General features: G+C 35.3%; 1 protein-coding gene across 7 annotated transcripts in view; it reads right to left on the reverse strand.

The window, feature by feature from the left end:
• Positions 1-22,441, reverse strand: part of LOC111046006 — a 33,244-nt gene extending 10,803 nt beyond the window's left edge. The window contains exons 1-5 of one of the 7 annotated variants that reach the window (XM_039440605.1): positions 22,290-22,441; positions 20,761-20,885; positions 9,320-9,481; positions 6,896-7,036; positions 5,473-5,609 (exon numbers count right to left, since the gene is read on the reverse strand). The gene's annotated coding sequence lies outside the window, so the exon portion shown is untranslated. Of the gene's footprint in view, positions 1-5,472; positions 5,610-6,895; positions 7,037-9,202; positions 9,482-20,760; positions 20,886-22,289 lie in introns of all 7 variants that reach the window. The other 6 variants (XR_005572872.1, XM_039440608.1, XM_039440604.1 and 3 more) reach the window with 6 other exon arrangements.
• Positions 22,442-24,865: the final 2,424 nt, after the last annotated feature.

Genomic DNA, 24,865 nt, shown 5'->3' on the forward strand with positions numbered 1-24,865 from the left:
TTAAATATTGACATTTCAAGCAACAGTAACTTAGCAATGGAATACAACAGTCTCTTGCAAATGTATGGTCTGAAATCCCTTATAAATAAACCTACTCGTATTTCAGGTAACTCGAATACATGTATAGATCATATATTTTGGAAAAATTTCAATTTTGGAGATAGTTATGTCCTTAGCTCTATACAAAAAACGTATATTATGGACCATTTCTGTACAACTTTCCACTTAGGAAACTCATACACTGGTTCAAAGGGAATTGGAGTGACATTCACTGAAAAAATTGATTATACTAAATTGATTGACAAGTTAAAACAAGAAAACTGGGAAAATGAGGCTTCTTTTAATGGCGATAATATGTATTTAGATGATAAAATTAATGAATTTTACTGTAAACTGATGCGGTACATGAAATCTGCTACTGTTCAAATCAAAATTAAAAACAGAAATAAACCACTAAAAAATGGATAACTCCAGGGTTGATAAGATCCATCAGGGAACGAGACAAGATGCATAAAAAATTGAACAGTGAACCCTTCAATGTCCAATTACAAAATACTTATAAAATCTATAGAAATATGTTGAACAAGCTTATTAAAAAAACTAAACTTGACTATTACAGAACTAAAATATCAAACTCCAAAGGTAATAGTAAAAAGACTTGGAACTGCATAGAGGAGATTCTAGAGATGCAATGTAAGTATAAACCACCAGAAATTGACCCTGCTATTATAAATAAATATTTTTCGGAAGTAGGAAGAAATTATGCAGAGAAAATCCAGGATAGGTCTACACAGAGTTTTTTTAACTCACAGTACTCACCTTGTTCAGCGGCCAACTCTCCGAATTCATTCTTTTTGCACCCATCGAGTTATGATGAGGTATTACTTTGTATCAAGAACTTGAAAAGTAATGCCTCTCCGGGGATGGATGGAATAGGCAACATATGCTTGAAGAATATTGCTGAGTACATAGCTAAGCCCTTGTCAATGTTATTTAATAAGTGTTTCGAAATTGGCCATTTTCCATCTCATTTTAAAATTGCAAAAATAATTCCACTTTATAAATCTGGTGACAGGAAGGCGCCCAAGAATTACTGCCCCATCAGTCTTATTAGCAATCTATCAAAAATGTTTGAGAAGATAATTAAGAAACGTATATTGGTATACTTTAAAAAATATAAATTTATTGCTGCTAACCAATACGTTTTCCAAGAGGGAAAATCCACCGAAGACACAATGACTGAGTTGGTAAGAATTATAACGCCAAATTTCCAAAACAGTAAAAAAACCCTGGCAGTTTTTATAGACCTGGCTAAGGCCTATGATACCATTCCTCATAGTGTCCTTCTGTATAAAATGGAGAGAATAGGTTTCCGGGGAAATGTGTTAAATTTATTTAAGGGTTACTTGCATAAAAGAGTACAGATCCTTGAAACCAACAAAGTGACATTGTCTGAATATGGTCTTCCTCAAGGTACTGTTCTCTCGCCGATATTATTTTTAGTCTATATCAATGAACTCTTGAAAATCCACATAAACGGATGTCATGCAATCTCCTTTGCAGATGATACGGCCTTGATTTTCACTGGATCCAGCTGGCAAGAGACTAAGCGTTTGACTGAGTCTGGTCTGACCAAAGTGAAGTCATGTCTTGATCATCATACGCTGACACTTAATGTGAAAAAAGTGTATACATGCTTTTCTCTCCATCAGAAAGGGCTATCCCTACTGATGCATTTCGAAGTGGAATAAAAATCCACTACTCAGACTGCACTCATAATAATAATTGTGGGGAGTGGGTAGGCTTGTGGGAGAGAGATGGAGGCTGTGATTGTCAGAAACTGGAGAGAGTAAGAGGTTAGCCAACCTCATGGCGAGAAATTTCCCAACGGTCTTTACTTTATAGAGATAACCTCTCCTAGATTCGTAATCTACCAAGGATGGTTATAGTCTATTTTAAATTCTTCACGATTTCAGTACATCAAGTTTTCAATTGGACCCTTGTAGAGCATGAGTTACCTGCTAGTATTTATTAATTCAAGACATTAATTATTTTGGTTGCCATGGAAAAAATTGTAATGTGAAATTTTCAGTTCAATAGGGGTATTCACAATGTTGTTTTAGCCAGCTAAAGTGCTATTTGATAACTCTGGATTGTGAACGCCCCATCTAAACCCATATGCTATTAGCTAACTGCAGTAGCGATCCAAGCGGATAATTTGTCTAACTAAAAGTTTATTATATCTCAAAAGTAAGATTATAAACATATGACTGCCGTTTTAACAGAGATTGCTACAGTTAGTGGACTCAAACCTGCGCTATCTGCTATCTCGTCTGTTAATTTTTTTCTAACGTACCACTATAGCATTGAGTTAGCACAGACTTAGCAAATAGCTGGAGATAGCGAATAGCTCGACTTAGCCAGCTAACTCCAACATTGTTTATACCCCTATTATTATCATCAAAATTTTTATAGTTTGTTTTCTAAATGTGATTTTGTGTTTGAAAATAGTTTTCTTGATTTTAAAAATAGGAACTCAGGAAGTAAAAGTGCAAATTTTTAGTGAAAAAAATGAAGAACTCAATATGTAGCCTATAAAATTGAGTGTTGATAGGAAATGACATTGGATAATAGGGTAAGGCAGAACATCCGAAAGGATCTCTCTGCCGAAAAAGCCATAATAATAAATAAATAAATTGATTATTTTTATTTATTTTTTAATTGTTGTTTTATTTTAATTCATTGATTATTCTAAACAAAAATGAACAGTTAATATTACACCATTGAAATAATTGAGGGAGGACCAACAGGCAAATCCCAAAACGGTTGCTCCCCCAAATTTTGTCCATATACTGTAGTGAGGTCCACGTTATAATGGCAGTGGAGAAAAGAAGGAGAACAACGTTGCCGATCCTCTGTCTTGTCAATGCCTTCTATAGACGGTAGCTGATACAGGTTTCTTAGGTAATATCACTTATTTTGTCTGTGGTAATATTAACTGTTCATTCTCGTTTAAAATGATTGATTTCATTTTATTAAGCAAGAAATTATATTTTCTAATAATTTAATAATGAGTTTTCATAACCAAGATGGAATATTATGTTAATTTATTATTAACTCTACATTGTTAAAAGACAATCTGGCAACAGAACAAAGCGAGAAATAGATAGTGCTATTAGCTTTGTTGAATGGAAGACAAGGTTAGCAATACCATAGCTAATCAAACACTGCCATATATAGAAAAGGATAGCACTTCCTGCTTTGTCGGATGATAGACAAGGATAACAACACCAATATTAATCGAACACTGCCATTATAACGTGGACCTCACTATAGGAAGATGATACAAAAATGATACAAGGATTCTTTCCTGTCTCTAGTTGACAAACGTCAACTGTTCAACCACTTACTCTCCTACTAATAGCTGATTGTTCAACTAGAAAAGGATAGCACTATCTATTTCATGGAATGATAGACAAGGATAAGAATACCAATGCCAATGAAACACTGCCTTTATAACGAGGACCTCACTGTAGTCCAGAAAAATTATAATCTTTCACTTTATAAAATTTGTGTTGCTCCCCCAAATTTTAATCCAAATACTAATCCAGAATGGTGGCTATGTTATATAACTTTTTCGCCACACTGCACAGAAAGCAGCTGTTTTCCATTCCCTACGTAGATCTGAAAGACATTGTTTGCAGATGACTCTCGTCTGACATCAGAACAGGTTTCTTTCCGGCCTAGGCCGGAAAGAGTACCCTTTCCAGCTGCTAACATGGAACTAAGAAAGGTGATCAAAAAACAGCCGATCAAAAAACTTTTCATTATTTGTGTTCATTATTCAATAATTGGAACATTTATTATAATATCATCTTATTGTCATTTGAAAGAATAAAAAAGTATAAACTCAACCTCCCACATAATTGAACATCATCTTTTAGGTTATTTAGACAAATCAGAATAAAAAATAAAAATACTTGGACAATTTCCTGATATTTAGATTACCTCAGATTTGCTAGAGCTATCACCTTCCACTTCTGCTTTTGGAAGTGCTTAGTAAACAACTATTCTCATATATATATTGTTTATTTTTGTGTGTGGCAAAAAATAGCGTTCACACCATGGGCAAAAATGTTTTTCCGGCTCTCAATCTTTTCCGAGGACTACGGCCTACGGCCTCGGACTTGAAAACCGATTTCGAGCCGGAAAAGTCTAATTTTCGACCCTGGGTGCAAAATATACTATTGTATTGCTCCCCCAAATTTTGATCCAAATACTAATCCAGAATGGTGGCTATGTTATTCAACTTTTTATCATGTATGTCCAATTTACTGAGCAAACACTTTCAAACAAGAAGTTATAATGACAGTATTTGATTGACATTGATGTTGCTATACTTTGTCTCCAATTTGACAAATCAGATAGTGCTATACTAATCTATAGTGAGGTCCACGTTGTAATGCCAGTGTTTGATTAGCAATGGTATTGCTATCCTTGTCTATCATTCAACAAAGTGGATAGCGCTATCTCTTTCTCACTTTGCTCTCTTGCCAGATCGTCTTTTAAGAATGTAGAATGAATAATTAATTGATAAAATATTTCATCTCAATTATGAAATTATTGAAAAATATTATTTCTAGCTTAATAAAATATAATTTATTATTTTAAACTGGAATGAACAGTTAATATTACATCTAGAACCTGTATCATCAACCGTCTGTAGAAGGCATTGACAAGACGGAGGATTGGCACCATTATTCTATCTTTCTCCACTGCCATTATAACGTGGACCTCACTATAGCTCCCGCAAATTTGCCAGTTAATTTTTTAACAATGTAGGAGTAGGCTATAATTAATTCTCAATTATGGAAGTTCATTATTATTGAATATTTTGTTCATAGATTGTATTTCTACATTTTTGAACACGATATGCCTATGCCAACGTTGCAGAACTCAAGAATGATAGAGCTATCTGATTTGTCGAATGATAGACAAGGATACTGTCATTATTAAATTGAATGATATTATTATTTATTAATAATCCAAATACATCCGAAACTATTGAACCATTTAGGAGTAAGTTTGTTTTTTGGTTTGTGTATGAAAATTTCTCTAATAAGTGAATATTCTCTATTTTAAATATAACTGAGTGTTACAAATTATTATTTTGGTATTTGGAACATCTAAATTCCAAAGAATGGTTTGTATAAATATTTCTGGACAGAAAATACTGTGGTAATCTAGAAGATATAACCTCATTTGAACTTTTAATGTCACCTAGATTTGGGAGAGAAATAGTACAAGGTATTCTTAGTTTTTCTCTCCCAATCTGTGCTTTATCGTATAAAAAACAATTAATTAAAACGTGAACCTCACTATAGAAATTGGAAATTTTGCGAATTATATAATATTATTATTAAACATATCAAATGACATTGTGACCCAGTGTAACACAGTTCTTAAGCTTACCAAATTATAGTAATTCTGCTGCAGGAAAGTCTGTCACACACTGCATACTACAATTAGTTGCCAATAGCTCAAGAATATAAACTGAAGTACCAAGAATTCATCTCTGACCTGGAGTTGGCAGAGCTGGTATATTAGGCCTGTTGAAACATAGAAAATAAAAATTTAATGCTCCCTATAGCCGTGAAGATGGGGGTAACTTACTGTAAAATATTTCCTTACAAATGTGAAAGATAAAAAAATTTTCCCTGACAATGCCAAAAACTGAACAGTTATATTTCCCTGGTGATGAAAAAATTAAACATTTATTTTACCCCGTCAATGCCGAAAATTGATCAGTTATTTTTCCCAGTCAATGAAAAAATTGAACAGCTATTTTCTCCTCTTCAAGTATTTCCTGTTATTTCGTTGATATAGTGAACAATTTCTATTTATAGAAACTTGGGCATGGTCGCACAAAAGCCGGTTAAATTTTAAGAATTTATTCCCTATCAACGACTTTTCTATCAATAGATATAACATACTGTAGGTGTAGGCTAAATGAAAAAAATGATGTAGGCGACTTATGTAAACAATCCTTATAAGGAATTGCACCTAAATTTTTTTTCAAATTGTAAGGTTAAATTCTTCAATGTTGTTATCTATCACGAACTGCTTGCTATTAGATCACTTTTTTAATAGAACAACTAACAGTGAGATTTGAAAAATATTTCCTCTTTAATGAAATAAAAAACTTTTTTCCCCTATCAATGAAAAAATTGAAAGGTTATTTTTCCATGTCAATGAAACAATTTTCTCCTCTGTCAATGAAGAAAAAAAGGCTATTTTCCTGTTCCAATTTGACTGCTGGTCGTTCTATTTAGTAACATAAAATGATTTACCTCATCGACTCTCATTACATCAACTGTTTTTTTAATTACAAGGTTCAAACTTATAAGGCTCAACTGACACTTAGGCGACTCAGGTGGAGAAGAGACTGGACTCTAGTGGAGAGCATGTGTTTCCAAATGGTGACACTCAGACCAGTCGATTCTAGTCTCCGCGACGTCACCATTTCAAAACACATGCTCTCGGTTAGAGTAGAGTCTCTTCTCGACATGAGTCGCGTAAGTGTGAGTTGAACCTTGGAGTTGCATGTTTAGTGAGTTATATCAGGAAGACCTGCACTCACTGGATAAGCATAGAACTTATTATAAGTGTTAGGCCCAGTTGCACGAAAGCCAGTTAAATTTTAACTGTGATTAATTCCACGAGAACCTATCAGAGAAGCTGTTTTTTCAAAAAGGTTTTATTGTAAAAAAAGGAATAAATTATAACGTGAGCCTCACTATAGAAATCGGAAATTTTGAGACTTATATATTATTATTATTATTATTAAAACATTAAATGACATTGTGACCCAGTGTAACACAGTTCTTAAACTTACCAAATTATAGTAATTCTGCTGCAGGAAAGTCTGTCACACACTGCTCACTACAATTAGTTGCCAATAGCTCAAGAGTAAATATAAACTGAAGGACCAAGAACTCATCTCAGACCTGGAGCTGGCAGAATTGGTATATTAGACCTGTTGAAGCATAGAAAATAATAATTTAATGCTCCCGATATCCGTGATGATGGGGGGTGAGTTACTGTAAAATATTTCCTTACAAATGTGAAAGATAACAACTTTTACCCTGACGATGCCAAAAATTGAACTGTTACATTTTCCTGGTAATGAAAAAAATTAAACAGTTATTTTTCCCTGTCAATGCCGAAGATCGATAAGTTATTTTTCTCAGTCAATGAAAAAAATGGAACAACTATTTTCTCCTCTTCAAGTATTTCCTGTTATTTCGTTGATATAGTGAACAATCTATAAATAAAAACTTGGGCTCGGTTGCACAAAAGCCGGTTAAACTTTAACCAGCTTTTGTGTGACCTGCACTATTGTTTATTGTTCTTGAAGGGACGGATTCAAGGATACAAAGGTTCAAAGAACCCCACACGTCAACCGAAGCTTATTGTGTTCCCAAGTAGTATGTTAGGCAAACCAATACCTATGTCGAATGAAAAAGACTAAGAAATTGTCAAAAACCACAGATTTATTGATACTACTTGGAAAGACCGGTTTCGGGTATTATAACCATTCTCAATCTCTGATAAACAGATATCAGAGTTTATATCTGATAACCAGTTTATCAGAGATTGACAATGGTGTAATAACCAAAACCGGTCTTTCTAAGTATCAATAAATCTGTGGTTTTTGACAATTTCTTAGTCTTTCTCATTCAATATGAATAATTACCACAATATCAACTTCTCAACTACACAAAAAAAACCTATGTCCTTTACCAGGAGTTTTTCCCTATACTAACATTCCATTCATCACCTGGTTGCAATCCAGAGTGATATGCTTGGCAGTCTCTTCAGACTGATTAGTCCTCGTGACCTACATGAGTTCCACTCCTGGCCTTCTTTGTAGGTCCCTCAGCTGAGTCAGGGGTGGCCAAGCTGCCTCTAGGGCACCCAGCCACCCCTGACTCAGCCTCTGGACCCACATTTGTGTCTAGAGTTTCACTCATCTGTGGTCTCTTGGGTTTTTTATTTTTGGGTCAAAGGCCTCACCTCTCCCAAGAAGTTTTGCCTAAATGGCCGCCCTTCTTTGAGCAGTGGTGGGGTTTGGTCTCTCCACCAACAACTAGTGACCTATGTAAGTTCCACTCCTGGCCTTTTTGTAGGCCCTTCCGCTGAAAGAGGGGGCGCCAAACTGCCCCTAGGGCGCCCGGCGCCGGCAAACTTGACTCAGCCTCTTGACCCACATTTGTGCCTGGAATTTCACCCATCTCTGGTCTTTTGGTTTTTCTTTTTGCCCCTCCGAAACTGCCCTGATGGGGCAGATCCCGTGGTTTTGAAGGCAAGGCAACTTCTGGAGTTGCCTTGAGGTCCCTTTTAGTCGCCTCTTAAGACAAGCATGGATGCTGTGGGTGAATTCTGGTTTTCAACATATTCTTGAGTACGATGATCGACTCAAAGCTCCTCCAGCCCACAGGGGCTTTTATTAAATACAACGACTAACAGTCAAATATGTAAAATATTTCCTCATTAATGAGATAAAAAACTTTTTTTTCCCCTCTCAATGAAAAAACTAGGCAGTATTTTTCCATGTCAATGAAACATTTTCCCCTCTGTCAATGAAAAATAACCTAGTCGTTCTATTTAATAACAAAAAAGTGATGTTAGAATAATAAGTTATAAAATGTAAACATATATGGTACTTATCCAGAGCATCTACCTCATTGATCAAATTATTACATTTGATCTGAATAGCCAAGGCATTTATTCCTTTGAATAATACTGTTCATAATCATTTTACTAGGAATGCATCTGCTCTTAGAGTGAATCAATGTAGGCTAATTATTGATACACAATAAATGGTTTTATTGAGTATGGCATCAGACTGTTTAATAATTTACCTGATAACATTAAATGTCTAGAGACTAAACTTTTTAAGAATAGAATAAAAACTTTCCTTGTTGAAAAATGTCCATACAATGAAAATGAACTGTTAGATAATATGTGATACATAATCTGTGAACTTATGACTGTTTTAACTTATCTGTTTTATATATGTTTTGACTTTGTTATGCATTTTGAAAAAATGTTACAGCAATAAAAGTATTTGATTTGATTCTCATAAAATTAACTGTTTTTTAATTATGGCGTTTAATTTGTAATGAATATACTTATATACCGTACGTGAAACCCCAAGTGAGCTAAACAGACTATGGTACCGTATGTATTGCGCATTAGTAAGAAATGATTAAAATCTGAGAAAATACATAAATTTGAAGTCTTATCACAACCATACCTGATTATTCAGTTCCTTTGTGACTACATTACAGTATTAAGAATTCCTGGTATGACATAAAATTGAGAAAAACAGGAAAATCAAGAGGCTTGTACATTTCTTCTTATGAATCATTGTCAGTTGACTGCATGTTTGTTTGGTGGACAGCGACATAACCTAAAACTGAATACACCACAGAGTGAGTGAAGGTGAAATAGTTAGAGAATTTGGTTCATTTTAAGGGTCCTTCATGACGGGTACTCTAAGCAGTGAACTCTATACTAACAGTATAGAGTACAGTATAGTTAGTATACAGTATATAGTTAGTAACTCTATACTAACAGTATAGGGTACAGTACAGTTAGTTTACAGATCAGTGACTCTAAGCCGCATCCACACGTTAGCCCAATGCGTACAAATGTTGACCATCAATTTATTTTTGTGTAATTATATTCCTATAGAACTAATAATTATTGTGATTGAGTAGATTTTTATAGTTTTTATTGTCTTCCTTCTAGTGAATATTTTCAACCGTCATTTCCAATTTCCCATTTCAAATGCAGCACTCCGTTTCGTGGTGTGGCGAGCGTTTGCCTTGATTGGGCACTGGTCACATTGGAGTGTAAGTATAATGAGGTCCACGTTATAATGGCAGTTTTCATTAGCATCACATTTCTATAGTGATATCCACGTTATAATGAGTGTTTGATTAGCACAGCATTGCTACAGTGTGGTCTATGTTACTATATGCTATATATGGACAAAATTGTCCACTGTACTCACAGTGAGTACAGATGTGGTCTGACAAGTTGATCCCTAGCTTTCCGGTACAGGGTGACAGATGAAACAGGCCAAGTGCGCATGCCTGACTGCTCTATTCTCAACTCTGAAGTAACCCGTGCTCCACAAGGGTCCAATTAAAACCTTGCCCAACTGAAATCTTGAAGAATCCAAAATAGGCCTATAATTATCCTTGGTAAATTAAGAATCTCTATGCAACATTTCAAGTTATTCAGTTGAGTAGTTGAGACATGATGATGCGTCGTTCGTGAATTTCCTATCCTGTACGTGTATAAGCCAGTTCTTTCCTTTATTAAATTTATTATTATTGACCGAGTGAAGTGAGGTCTAAGATTCAAGTCGACAGTTTGGCATTTCTCTTTATGTTTAAATGTTTATATGTTGCCCATTTACGGCGAAACGCAGTAATAGATTTTCATGAAATTTGACAGGTATGTTCCTTTTTAAATTACGCGTCAATGTATATACAAGGTTTTTGGAAATTTTGCATTTCAAAGATAATATAAAAGGAAAAAGGAGCCTCTTTCATAAGCCAATATTAGAGTAAAAATCATACTATAGAATTATTCATCATAAATCAGCTGTCGAGTGGATTATAAATTGCATGCCATGACGCATGCAATTCAATATCTCAATGTAAATTGGTGAAAAATCAGCTGCTGTGTGGACTATTAATTGCATGCCTCATTGAATGCAATTTTTATGCACTATTAAATGAACTATTGATTGCGTGCAATAACACATGCAATTAATAACTAAAATAACATATATTGTCTCTCAAACTTTCTCTGCTTTGAACTCGGACTGGCCTGTTGCCAGTATGTCTTGAAGGAGATTAGCTTTTGATGTTAGCATTTTTGATACACCAACCCCAACAGCCATTAGCCGTTTTCATACCTATATCTCAGAGACAGGATTTACTCTGGTGGACAGTATAAGAGGAGGCTGCGGTTTATAACTGCGCGAGGTCTACTGTTCACAGAACTACTAGTAGATAGATTACCGAAACTATAGATGTAAGTTATAAACTAAATGTGCATAAAGGGAAAAATTCAAGTAACATATCCAAAAAACATACAATCCATTTATATTTTACATTTTTGGAAATATCAAATCCACATAATATTGCAATGTATTATACACGTACCGGTACTGTACAATGCAAGGGTTTTGAATGGCGTAGCTATATCTTAGATTAAAATAAAGTCGGCCTATTCAAAACCCTCATGTTTAGGTAATAGAAAATCACATGGTTTAATAATTACAAATTGATTGTTACATCTATATTTTGTTGCTCCTAATACATTTATTATTAATAATTAAACACTAAAAATAGATCTTACACAAGGTTGTGGAACAGAGAAACAACTAAATTCATACTTGGAATACTAAATTTGAAAACTAAGACTAAATTGGAAATTTATAAAATAGAAACTAAAAATATGAAAGGCAAATAACATATAAATTACAATGGAATTTATATTGTAATAAATGTACAACATTTAATGATAAAAAATTATTTAAAATCTATAATTTGATCATGAAATGAACAACATAATATTATAACAATACTCCATTGTCAACAGGTCATCCCACAGATTACAAAAGGTTGAGTGAGACATAGCTGGGGAAACTAGGACAAATTTGACGGTCGGGCATGGAAGGGAGTAGGTAAATCTTGAAATCTGTGAATTTTGCAAATTTGATACCCTGTTGCACAAAAGCCTGTTAAATTGTAATCGTGATTAAATGCAAGGAGGACTAATCAGATGCCATCTTTTTGAAGAAGTGATTGTTTCTCATGTCATTTAACCATGATTAAATTTAACAGGCGTTTTTGCAACCGGACAGTTATAGATTAAAGCAGAAAAAGAGTTGTTTTGTATTTATTTCTCTAGTTTAACACCGAATCACTCCAATGTCAGACCTTCAATTAATGTCAATTTTCACCATCAATTATTAATGTCAATTTTCACCATCAATTTCCAGTCTTTATAATCTGTGAATACAGGCTAAATCATTACCAATCTATTAAAGCTGGAAAATTAAATAATTCTTATAATTTATTACTACCTACTATTTAGGGGAATACGAATGAATGGAGATTAGTTTTAAAGCCGTGTGCACACTGAACAAATGTTCAACATACATGTTTGGCAAACATGTTTGTTGGGGAGCTCAGGGAGAAACATTTTAAAAAGTTTGGACAATCATTGTTTGTCAAACAAAAAATTACTATTTTCCAAACATTTTCAGTGTTGGCAGCTGTAAAACATAAAACCTGTTCTTCCCACTTACAAATATTTTGTTTGGTGACATGTCCACACTGGCCACAGGCAAACATTGTTTGTCAAACATAATAAAATTTGCCCAAACTTTTTCAGCAAACATGTTTGTAGAACATTTGTTCAGTGTGGATATGGTTTAAGAAGGGATGTGATTCAAAAATTCAGTACACAGGTTTAGCTGAGGTGGGAAAATTTTGAAGACTAGACAAGAGTACAATAATTCTCATAATATCCTAAGGAAGATTTCCACCCTGCACTAAATAATTGAAATTATTTGGTGATTGAATCGAGCGAGGAAGTACTTTGACCTTCTGATGGAATGAAGCATGCTGAGATGAAAAATGCAGGCGAGTGAAGCGAGCCCGCTGATCTCATTTTTGGACGATCCAGTCTATCCACCCCCTGGCTAGACGGATATGGCGAGCAAAGCGAGCCTGATGGCTAGTTACCATATAAAACCCCCACACCTGTGAGTTCGCACTTACAAGACATAAGTCCTTAACTTTTTCAATAATTAATAGAAAAATAAATAAATACTCCCTAAGTGTCAAGAGATAATTATAAATATAGCTATTAGCAAAAAATAATTTAATCAACTTAAAATATTTTGTTAACACCCTTATATATCAATAGCAATGTGTTTTTTACACCACATACTTTACAAATTTTTAATTATTTTGAAATATATACTTTATCTAAAAACTTTCTTTAGATAAGGATATATGGAACTAATAGATATATTTTTTAAATTTAAATATAGGATAAGTTATGGCTATGGTTACATTATAAGCTTTAAGCTGCAGTTACACCAAAGTTATTAACAACATGTTGACAGCTTAATTCTTATAGATTCAATTAGATTGAACATAATTTATTATACACATGATGAACATATGTGTTTTTCAAGTTCCGTTCAATCTAATAGAATCTATCCTATTATATTAAGCGAGCAATTTCTGTATATTTGTATTTTCATATCTGCTTATTTATGTTCAACGGATCTCAAAAACGGCTCTAACAATTTTCATGAAATTTGGAACATAATAGGTTTATGATATAAAAAATTCGTTTGAACTATGTCTCATCCTCGGGAAAACACGCTGAACAACATTAAAATGATAATTCATCCTTGGCTGAAACAGCTGTGGATGGTAAAAAAGTGAGTGAGAGAGTCAGAACATTTTCACCATTTTAGCCGCCATCTTGAATTGCATTTGATCGAAATTGTTTGTTTCGGATCCTTAAATTGTAAGGACCTTTAGTTCCAAATTTCAAGTCATTCCGTTGATTGGGAGATGAGATATCGTGTACACAGACGCACATACACTCATACACACACACACACACACACACACACACACACACATACAGACCAATACCAAAAACCACTTTTTTGGACTCAGGGGACCTTGAAATGTATAAAAATTTAGAAATTTGGGTACCTCAATTTCTTTCGGAAATCAATACTTTCCTTACCTATGGTAACAGGGCAAGGAAAGTATAAATAACGAGCGAAGCTCGGTTTCCCCATATTAAGGATCAAGTTATTAACATTTTGTTAATAACTGTGGTGTAAAAGAAGCTTAATGAAAACAAACAGATGATGATAGAGAATCGACCCTGTCTATATAAAATCAATCATGTATCGTGCTCTGTTGATAGAAAACCAATTATGTATCATGTTCTGACAATAAATCATCAATAATATCCTGAGCCCCATCAATATCTAGATGCGTCTGGAAGAAATCAATCATCTTTCTTTTTCTATCTGGCTCTAGATACTCAATAAACGTTGGCAACCCATACTTGGGAAGCATTTTGTAAATAATGGGGTGCAATATATTCTGCTCATCATCCACATAATACAATTTCCTCATCAGGAGTAAACCAACTACATATTTGTGCATTCCCAGCTCCTCAAACACTCTAACCAGATCCAAAAAACAATCTTCACCAAAAACATTCACCAGATCTTGTTGACTTGTTTCAACAAAACTGTAAAACAAATGCGCAATGTTTTCTACAATATATCAACTTTTTTAATTGCTTGAATATCATGCACTTTCCTCTGCATGTACATGATATCGTAAATGTGTATATTTGAATTTGGCACTAGCGTAACATGCTTCAAAAATTTAGCATAGCTACTAATGTCATCAAGGTCCTTAGCAGCCTTGAACTCAAATTCTCCTTTCAGGGATAGGCCTACCAACTTTAGAAACAAATATCGCATTTGAAATGCGATTGGAGTGTCAACACGTGGCACAATGTAAGGAGACAGTTCTAGTTTCCCAGAATCCAGTTCTATCCCATTATCGTCCAATGAAAGCCAGCAGATATTGGTCTTTTCAACAACATCCATGAGATATGTGAAGCCTTCATATTTTATATCATTTCCCTGCAAATCTATGTAGGTTAGGTTTGTTTTGGGGAGTATACAGGCCAACAGTTCAGCTTCACCTGCTTTCAGCTTGTTGTTACTGAGGTTCAAGGAGATAATTTTACTACCAACCAAAAAACTGACAAGGTTCCTAAATATTTTCCCTCTAATGTTGTTACTGCTTAGATCCAAGTACCCTAGATTGTTTATTGTAGGGACTGGCTCTAATCCTCCATAGAAATGCTTTATTTTTAAATCTTGTAAATTTTCATCATAATCATCATCAAATTTAATGCTTTTCAACTTCCTTTCAAATTCGGAATCATCAATTATTAGCTCATTGGAGTAATCACTTTTAATAATTTTCAGGGCTCTAGAAAAACATCCATTCATTAGAAATTTCAGAATAACGGTGTCATCAAAGTAATTGACATTGTTAACTTCCAATAAGGCAAGGTTACTTGTTCCATAGTCCTCTTCAACTCTATGAAAATGACACCTATGCAACTGAAGCTCATTTATGTCAATATTATCAAACACATATTCTAAATAGGCATAGGTCATAGAATGGATGACTTTTGAAATCTCTTTGTTTTTATAAGCATTGCATAGCATGTTTGCCACCACCCCACATCCATCCAGGGTTGCAACAACCTCAATAAAAGGGGGATACATGAATAAATTAGTACAGGAAATCAATTTCTCATTCCTGATACCAATCACTACTAGAGTTTCATTTCTTTCACAATCTCTCACACTCTCGCACAATTGTTTTGCAGTTGTTAGCTCAAACATGCCCCCCATCAAATAGAGTTCTTCAATCCTTGTACGTTCTAGACAAGTCGCAACAAAATCGACACAGTTTCTATCAATGAGGTTGTGGGAGACATCAAGATGTGTCACCAGTGACCCTGGCAGGGATTCGAGAAGGTTCTTGAAACATTCATTAGTTATCCTGGCATTGGTCAAACACAATCTGGAGATCTGGGTATGTGGCAGATTTCTACCCAAAACTTGAACACCTGTTGATTGCAGATCAACATATCTAATCTTGAGCATTTCCACTTTTGATCCCAACAATCCTTGGGAGAGATATTTTAAAACAGCGTAATCAGCTTCTGTGGAGCTCAGTTCAATGCTAGTGATGCCCGTATCCTTCAACACTTTCGACAAGAAGTAGAAACTGATGGAGGAAAGTGCATCATCTGAATCTACAGTGAATGAAGTGCCTCTGAAACATCTATAGAAGTCATCAATGCATGATTTATATTCATCATTATCACCAAGATTGAGACATGTAATTCTTGTATTTTTTAAAACATGTGCTAAATAGAATGCACTACAACATAAGCCCTGATTGCAACTTATGTCAAGTGATGTCAGTTTTGTCCCCGGCAAATTCAACACAAGATTTTTCAAGCTGTTGCATTTTATCTTATTCCCTGCCAAATTCAAATGTGTGACTTTGGAATTCTTGAGAACATCAGCCAGGTATCTCATGATGCAAGGAGTTGCATTCAATTTCTTACCTTCCCTACCATTATACCCTGATTTTACACTCAAATCAAGTGAGGTTATGTTTGACTTTGGCTCAGCTAAACAGTCTCCAAGCTCTTTGAACTGATCAAAGTCTAGGCCATTCCCCCCCAGATCAATATCAGTGACTTTGGTGTTTTTCAAACTTTTCAACAGACAACTCAAAGCAGCATTATAGTCCTTATTATTTTTAGAAAGTCCCCCCATTTTTAGAGAGGTTATGTTACTATTAACTAGATGTGATGTCAACATCTGCATGCTTTTCAGGTCGATAGGGTTAGAGCTGAGATTGAGTGAGATCAACTGTGGGTTATCTTCCACAACATTTCCCAAGCACTCTATACATTCATTACAGATTTCTATTCCACAGAGTTCAAGAGAGGTTAGATTTGTGTGTTTCACAGTATTTGAAAACTCTTTGAAACTCCTACAACGGATATCATTAAAACTGAGGTCAATGCATGAAATTTTGGTATCTTTCAATACAGTCACCAAATCACTTATACTATTGTTACCTAGTTCATTATTGGCCAATTTTAATGTAGTTACACTTGAACCTTTCAATGATGGAGCCAACTCTTGTAGACGTACACAGTTCAAAACACCATGGGATACATCCAGCTCAGTTAGATGACAAGGCCCATCTTTCAATGCTTCTGCTAGAAAATGTATAGCTTCAAAACCCAGATAATTCCCACTTAAATTCAAGTGTGTGATTTGACTTGATTTTAAAATTGGCACAAACAAATTTTTACCTTGAAAATCAAACAGAGAATCACTGAGATCGAAGTGTGTAATTGGACAACTGGTCAGCAAAGAACTCAATGATTGTAACAGCTTAAAAGGGATGGAAATGCGACTGACATTCAGGCACTTAATGGGTAGTTCATAACTGATTATATTTTTGCAGATATTGTCAAATGTTTCACACCGATAATCATCGGAAAAAAAGTGCAAATCGAGTACTGGTACCTTCAGCTGTGCACCATTCCTCTTGTAAGATACAACAGCATCTATGAAGCCACAATCAATACCCAAGGATGTCAATGCAGAATTATTCAGAATACTCACCAAATAATTCATTCCAGTCTCCTTAATCTTATTCCTACTAAGATCCAGTGATGTAATCTTGGTCCCACACAGGTTCAAAGCAATAGCAATTGCCACATCACAGTTGATATGGTTATGACATAGATTCAATTCTGTAACATTACTGTCTTTCAGCGCCTTTCCCAAATACTTCAATCCTTCATAGAATGTATTGTGAGACAGTCTAAGGTGGCGTTTCTTAACTAGACCGAGTTTCAGGTACTCCAACATTATATCTCTGATATCAGCCTCCATGTCAATACTCACATCATCTGCCACAGCAGTCATTTGATGATGTCTAGAAATTTCAGAAGATGTTGATGGTTGTGATGCTGGACAATCTAATAATGGTCCTCCAGAATAGTTTTCGTTGGTGGAATATGCATGTGATGATGACAAAGTAGGATAAACAAGTCCTTTGGCAGAATTCTGACTAGTGCCAACCATTGGTTCTTGATCATGGTGTGTGATAATTCCAGAAGATGTTGGTGATTCTAAAATTGGAGTACAATCCAATGGTCTTCCAGAAATCTCTTGATTTTTATGATATGCACTTGTTGATGGTTGTGATATCATATTAGAATTAACATGTTCTTTGGCTGAATTCTGACTTATGCCAACCTTTGTTTCTTCATCATGGTGTGCGATACTTTCAGAAGATGTTGGTGATTCCAAAATTGGAGTACAATCCAATGGTCCTCCTGAACTCTCCCGATTTTTTCTGTATGCTTTTGAGATCGATTGTGTAACTTCTTTCAGACCAGAATCACTAGCAATGCAAGGGTCGAGGATCAGAAAATTCAAGTGATCTCTCCTATTAGACCACAGATTGACTGGGGCATCTAACAGAGTGTTCATGATAGTTCCATGACTGACATTGGGTCTGCTCATCTTGATTTGTGCAAATTTTGAGTTTTCAGAAACTAAGTACTCAATTAAGTTTTCCATGGTAACTCACTGGTTTTAGTAGAACAAAGAATCTTCAGCTACAAGACCTTCAAGGTTCTACATTGGTAATTCACTGGCTTTAGTAAAACAAAGAATCTTCAGCTACAAGACCTTCAAGGTTCTACATTGGTAATTCACTGGCTTTAGTAAAACAAACAGTCTTCTGTCACTAGAGGTTTTACCTCAGTAATTGTTCACAGGCTTTAGTAACACAAACAGGATGGCACAGTGGCTTACATGTGACTGTCTTGAAGGATGACCGTGGATTGGAAATGATGTAGAGCCACAGCTAACATGAAGAATGTCTGCAATAGAAAACAGAAATTGGCAAAAATCAACTATTTGATAACTAAAATGAAAATTTACAGATTTGTTGATTCACAAATTCAGATCACAGATTTTGTTGATTCCACATTTTTTCTTGGTACAGAACAATGGTTTTGTGCCTACAATATAAGGCTAGGTGCATATCAGTTAGTCGAGACAAAACAAGACATGATCAGACATGTTTAGTCACATTCTTGTTTATGATGCAACTCACACTGATTTGTCATTGCAATTAGACATGTCTTCTAGACACTCAAATATGTGAAGTATTCTGATTGAACGTGTTTGATCATGTCTTGTCTTGTCTTGACTAACCAGTGTAAGTGTGGTCCACGTTATCTATAATATAATAAAGGAGAGAAAAGGTTTATACACGTATGGGATAGGAAATTCATAAATGACACATCATCACGTCTGAACCACTAGACTGATTAACTAGATATTCTTAATTTAAATAAATAAATTCTCAATTTACCAAGGATGGTTATAGGCCTTTTTTAATATATTTACGATTCCAGTAGGTCAATTTTTTTAATTGGAACTTTGCAGAGCATGAGTTACCTGCTAGTATTGATTAATTCAAGACATTGATTATTTTTAACAAAAAATCTGGTGTGGTGCACACACACAACTTTCCTTGCCATTATGAAAATTGATCACCTGACGCTAGCATTCACGTGCATCTCATGTCTACTATTCAAAGATCTGAGCCAGCTAGTGACAGGATAATAACGCTGGAGACACACGAAGTCTGCTATCTCTTCCTAGTGAATGATTTAATAGAATCAACAGTTGCCAACAGTATGCAATTGAATAATCACATTTTCTCGAATTTCGAGCTTTTTTTCAATTTCAGGTGAAAATGTTACTGAACATTGATTGTAGAGATTTTCATGCTCAATCTTTTCCACTTGAAATTTTTTGTTTAAATTGTATCTGAAGTCATGAGCAATTTTTCAGAATTCACTTTTAATCAGCTGATGCCAAGCTTTTTATTATAAAAATCTGGTGTGGTGCACACACACAACTTTCCTTGCCGTTATGAAAATTGATCACCTGACGCTAGCATTCACGCGCATCTCATGTCTACTATTCAAAGATCTGAGCCAGCTGGTGACAGGATAATAACGCTGGAGACACACAAAGTCTGCTATCTCTTCATAGTGTGTGATATCGTGTGAGATATTGTGTACACAGACGCACATACACACACCACACACACACACCACACACACACACACACACAGACCAATACCCAAAAACCACTTTTTTGGACTCAGGGGACCTTGAAACACATAGAAATTTGGGTACCTTATTTTTTTCGGAAAGCAATAGCTTCCTTACCTATGGTAATAGGGCAAGGAAAGTAAAAATAACTGAGTGTTGTAAATTATTTTGGTATTTGCAAGATCTAAATTCAAAAGAATGGTTTCTATAAATATTTTTGGACAGAAAATTTTGTGGTAATCTATAAGACATAACCTCTTTTGGACTTTTTGATGTTACCAAATTTGGGAGAGAAACAGTACAAGGTATTCTTAGATTTTCTCTCCCAATCTATGCTTTATTGTAAAAAAAAAAAACATAAACTAGTAGTTCTGTGAACAGTAGACCTCACGCAGTATTCTCATCCTCAAGTACCTGATTGAAACTATAGACCTTATGGAAATACAGCAATAGACTGGCTTCTCCACACATCTGTGTAATCACTTGTCAGCTGATTTATGATGAATAATTCTATAGTCTGATTTTTACTCTAATATTGGTGTATGAAGGAGGCTCCTTCTTCCTTTTATATATCCTTGAAATGCAAAATTTCCAAAAACCTTGTACGTCAACACGCAATTAAAAAAGGAACATACCTGTCAAATTGCATGAACATCTATTACCGCGTTTCGCCGTAAATGCGCAACATATAATCATTTAAACATTAGGAGAAATGCCAAACCGTCAACTTGAATCTTAGACCTCACTTCGCTCGGTCAATTATAACGTGAAATTCACTATAGAAATTGGAAATTTTGCGATTTATATATTATTATTAAAATATTAAATGACATTGTGACCCAGTGTAACACAGGTCTTAAACTTACCGAATTACAGTAATTCTGCTGCAGGAAAGTCTGTCACACACTGCACACTACACTTAGTCAAAAATATAAACCGAAGGACCAAGAATTCATGTCAGACCTGCAGTTGGCAGAATTGAATATCAGACCTGTGAAACATAGAAAATAATAATTTAATGCTCCCGATATCTGTGATGATGGGGGGTAACTTACGGTAAAATATTTCCTTACAATAATGTGAAAGATAAAAACTTTTTCCCTGACAATGCCAAAAATTGAACAGCAATTTTCCCCAGTTCAAGTGTTTTCCTGTTATTTTGTTGATATAGTGAGCAATCTATAAATAAAAACTTTGGCCCAGTCGCACAAAATACGGTTAAAATTTATTTTTAAATTTAAATTTATTTTAAGCCGGCACTATTGTTTATTGTTTTTGAAGTGACAGATTCAAGTATCCAAAGGTTCAAAGAGCCCCACATGTCAAACGAAGCTTATTGTGTTTCCAAGTAGTGTGTTAGACAAACCAATACCTATGTCCTTTACAAGAACCAGGAGTTTTCCCTATACAAACATTCCATTCTTCACCTGGTTGCAATCCTTGTCACAATCCAGTGTGATATGCTTGGCAGTCTCTTCAGACTGATTAGTCCTCATGACCTACGTGATTTCCACTCCTGGCCTTCTTTGTAGGTCCTTCCGCTGAGGAAGAGGCGGCCAAGTTGCCTCTAGGGCACCCGGCCACCCCTGACTCAGCCTCTTGACCCACATTTGTGTCTAGAGTTCCATTCATCTCTTGGGTTTTTTATTTTTTTGTCAAAGGCCTCACCTCTCCCAAGAAGTTTTGCCTAAATGGCCGCCCTTCTTTGAGCAGTGGTGAGGTTTGGTCTCTCCACCCACAACTAGTGACCTATGTAAGTTCCACTCCTGGCCTTTTTGTAGGTCCTTCCGCTGAGAGAGGGGCGCCAAACTGCCCCTAGGGCGCCCGTCGCCGGCAAACCTCGACTCAGCCTCTTGACCCACATTTGTGCCTGGAGTTTCACCCATCTCTGGTCTCTTGGGTTTTTCTTTTTGCCCCTTCAAAACTGCCCCAACACACAAGGGGCTGTTAGTAAATAGAACGACTAACAGTCAAATATGTAAAATATTCCTCATTAATGAGTTAAAAAACTTTTTCCCTTATCAATGAAAAAATAAACGTTTATTTTTCCATGTCAATGAACAGTTTTCTCCTCTGTCAATGAAAAAAAGCTATTTTCCTGTTCCAATTTGACTGCTAGTCGTTCTATTTAGTAACATAAAAGTGATTAAGATATTAATAAGGAATGTAAACATATATATGGTACCTACTTATCCAGAGCATGTACCTCATTGATTCTCATTACATTGACTGTTTCTTAATTATGGCATTTAATTTGTAATGAATATTCGTACCTTATGTAAAACCCAAGTGAGATAAACAGACTACGGTACCATATATATATGTATTGCGCATTAGTAAGAAATGTTTAAAATCTGAGAAAATACATGAATCTGAAGTCTTATCACAACCATACCTGATTATTCAGTTCCATTGTGACTACATTACAGTATCAAGAATCCCTGGTATGTCTTAAAAATCGAAGAGGTTTGTACATTTCTTCTAATGAATCATTATCAGTTGACTGCATGTTTGTTTGGTCGTTTGGTGGACAGCGACATAACCTAAAACTGAATCATACACCACAGAGTGAGTAAAGGTGAAATAGTTAGAGAGATTAGTTCATTTTAAGGGTCGTCCATGACGGGAACTCTATGCCGCATCCACACGTTAGACCAATGCGTACAAATGTTGACCAGCTTTTTTTGTGAAAAGAACTAAATGAACTATTTTTATAGAACTAATTGTGATTGAGTAGATTTTTATAGTTTTTATTGGTTTCCTTCTAGCGAATATTTTCAACCGTCATTTCAAATTCAAATGCGGCACTCCGTCGCCTTGTGATGAGCGCTTGCCTTGATTGGGCACTGGTCACATTGCATTGTAGATATAGTGAGGTCCACGTTATAACGGTAGGTTTCATTAGCATAACATTGCTATAGTGAGGTCCACGTTATAATGACAGTATTTGATCAACTTTGGTTTTGCTATCCTTGTCTATCATTCGACAAAGCCGGTGGTACTATCGTTTTATAGGTCCAAAACGACGCCAATTATGTTTCTGACACTGTAGAAATATAATTAATTAATGTAGAGAATCGGCATCACTATTCTTCTGCCTTTACATACTGTCATTATAACGTGGACCTCACTATATAGTGTGGTCCACATTACTATATGCTATATATGGACAAAATTTGGGTGAGCAACCGTTTTGGGTTGTCACTGTGCTTGTCAGGGGTGCCCACTGCCCACAGCATGTTTTGATGTCGCAAGTTGTGACATGAGGCTAAATTTTGGGGGGATTTTTAGAAAAAAAATATGGAAAATGGGGGAAGGGGACTTTTTCAATATACAGTTTTTAAGTACCTAAATGAATGCCTTTTTTTTGAGACATGGACCATGGGGGAGATGGGCACCCCTGGCTACCCGTACTGTCGTATGTAAAAGTTTCACAGAGTGAGAAACACTGAGAGTTCCTCAAATATTCCAGATTTCAAATTTTCTAGCATATAAAAATAAGTACAAATAACCTAAAAGGTTCAGTTAAATTATGTTGAAAGATAAAAGGGAAGGTTAGCTCTTTGCTTTTGAATGGCGAATGTTGTTGATATTCCAATTGTTTCAATAATTAATAAACACAAAAAAGTTATTTGGTCAATCAAAATTTGGACAGAATGAAAGTCACCCTGAAAAACACACAGTGAGTACAGATGTGGTCTGACAAGTTGATGCCTAGCTTTCCGGTGCAGGGCAACAGTTGAAACAGAAACAAGTGCGCATGCCTGACTATTCTCAACTACATCAGTCATTTTGATCAAAATTGTTGGAGTCGTTTTCGAGAAAATCGCGAAAAACCCTGTTTTTGACAACATTTTCGCCATTTTAACCGACATCTTGATTTGCATTTGATCAAAATTGTTCGTGTCGGATCCTTATAGTGTAAGGACCTTACATTCAAATTTCAAGTCATCTCGTTAACTGGGAGATGAGATATCAGTACACAGACGCACATACACTCATATAAATTATATACACACACACATACAGAACAATACCCAAAAACCACTTTTTCGGACTCAGGGGACCTTGGAAAGTATAGAAATTGGGGTACCTTAATTTTTTCGGAAAGCTATAATTTACGTGAATTTCCTATCCCCTACGTGATAAGCCAGTTTTTCCTTCATTATATATTCTAGCCGTCAGGCTCGCTTCCTCGCCATATCCGACTAGCCAGGGGCTCCGCCCCTGGACCCCCGACTGGATCGTCCAAGAATTAGATCAGCAGGCTCGCTTCGCTCGCCTGCATTTTTCATTTTTATCATATTTATTAGGACAATCCAGTCAGGGGTCCAGACTAAACGGATATGCGAGCGATGCGAGCCTGACGGCTAGTAATATAATATTCCAGGATTGAAGTAGCAGTGCCCAATCAATTTTTCCGCAAAAATGCATTAAAATCTTCAACTTGGTGCCAACCTAACAAAATCAACTCAACTTAATGCCAACCTGACAAAATTATTAATTTAGTTGCCAGTTAACAACTGTTTTGAAGAGGTACTATCTAGATTATAGTTCTATAGTAACATATGATATGGAATATCATAGTTTTTGGTCCGGTAGATTTTTAGTTATGCGAGTGGAGTGAGTGAGTGCCATTTCGCTTCTAAATATTATATAGAGATAGATAGATTACCAAACTATAAAATGTAAGTTAAACTAAATGTGCATAACAGGGAAAAATTCAAGGAATATATCCAAAAAACTACAATCCATTATATTTTACATTTTTGGAAATAGCAAATCCACATAATCTGCATGTATTATACACATACTGTACAATGCAAGGGTTTTGAATGGCGTAGCTATATCTAGATTAAATAGAGTCGGCCTATTCAAAACTCTCATGTTTAGGTAATAGAAAATCACATGGTTTAATAATTACGAATTGATTGTTACATCTATATTTGTTGCTCCTAATACATTTATTAT

The sequence above is a fragment of the Nilaparvata lugens genome, chromosome 14 (genome assembly GCF_014356525.2).
Source record: "Nilaparvata lugens isolate BPH chromosome 14, ASM1435652v1, whole genome shotgun sequence".
NCBI classification, from domain to species: Eukaryota; Metazoa; Arthropoda; class Insecta; order Hemiptera; family Delphacidae; genus Nilaparvata; species Nilaparvata lugens.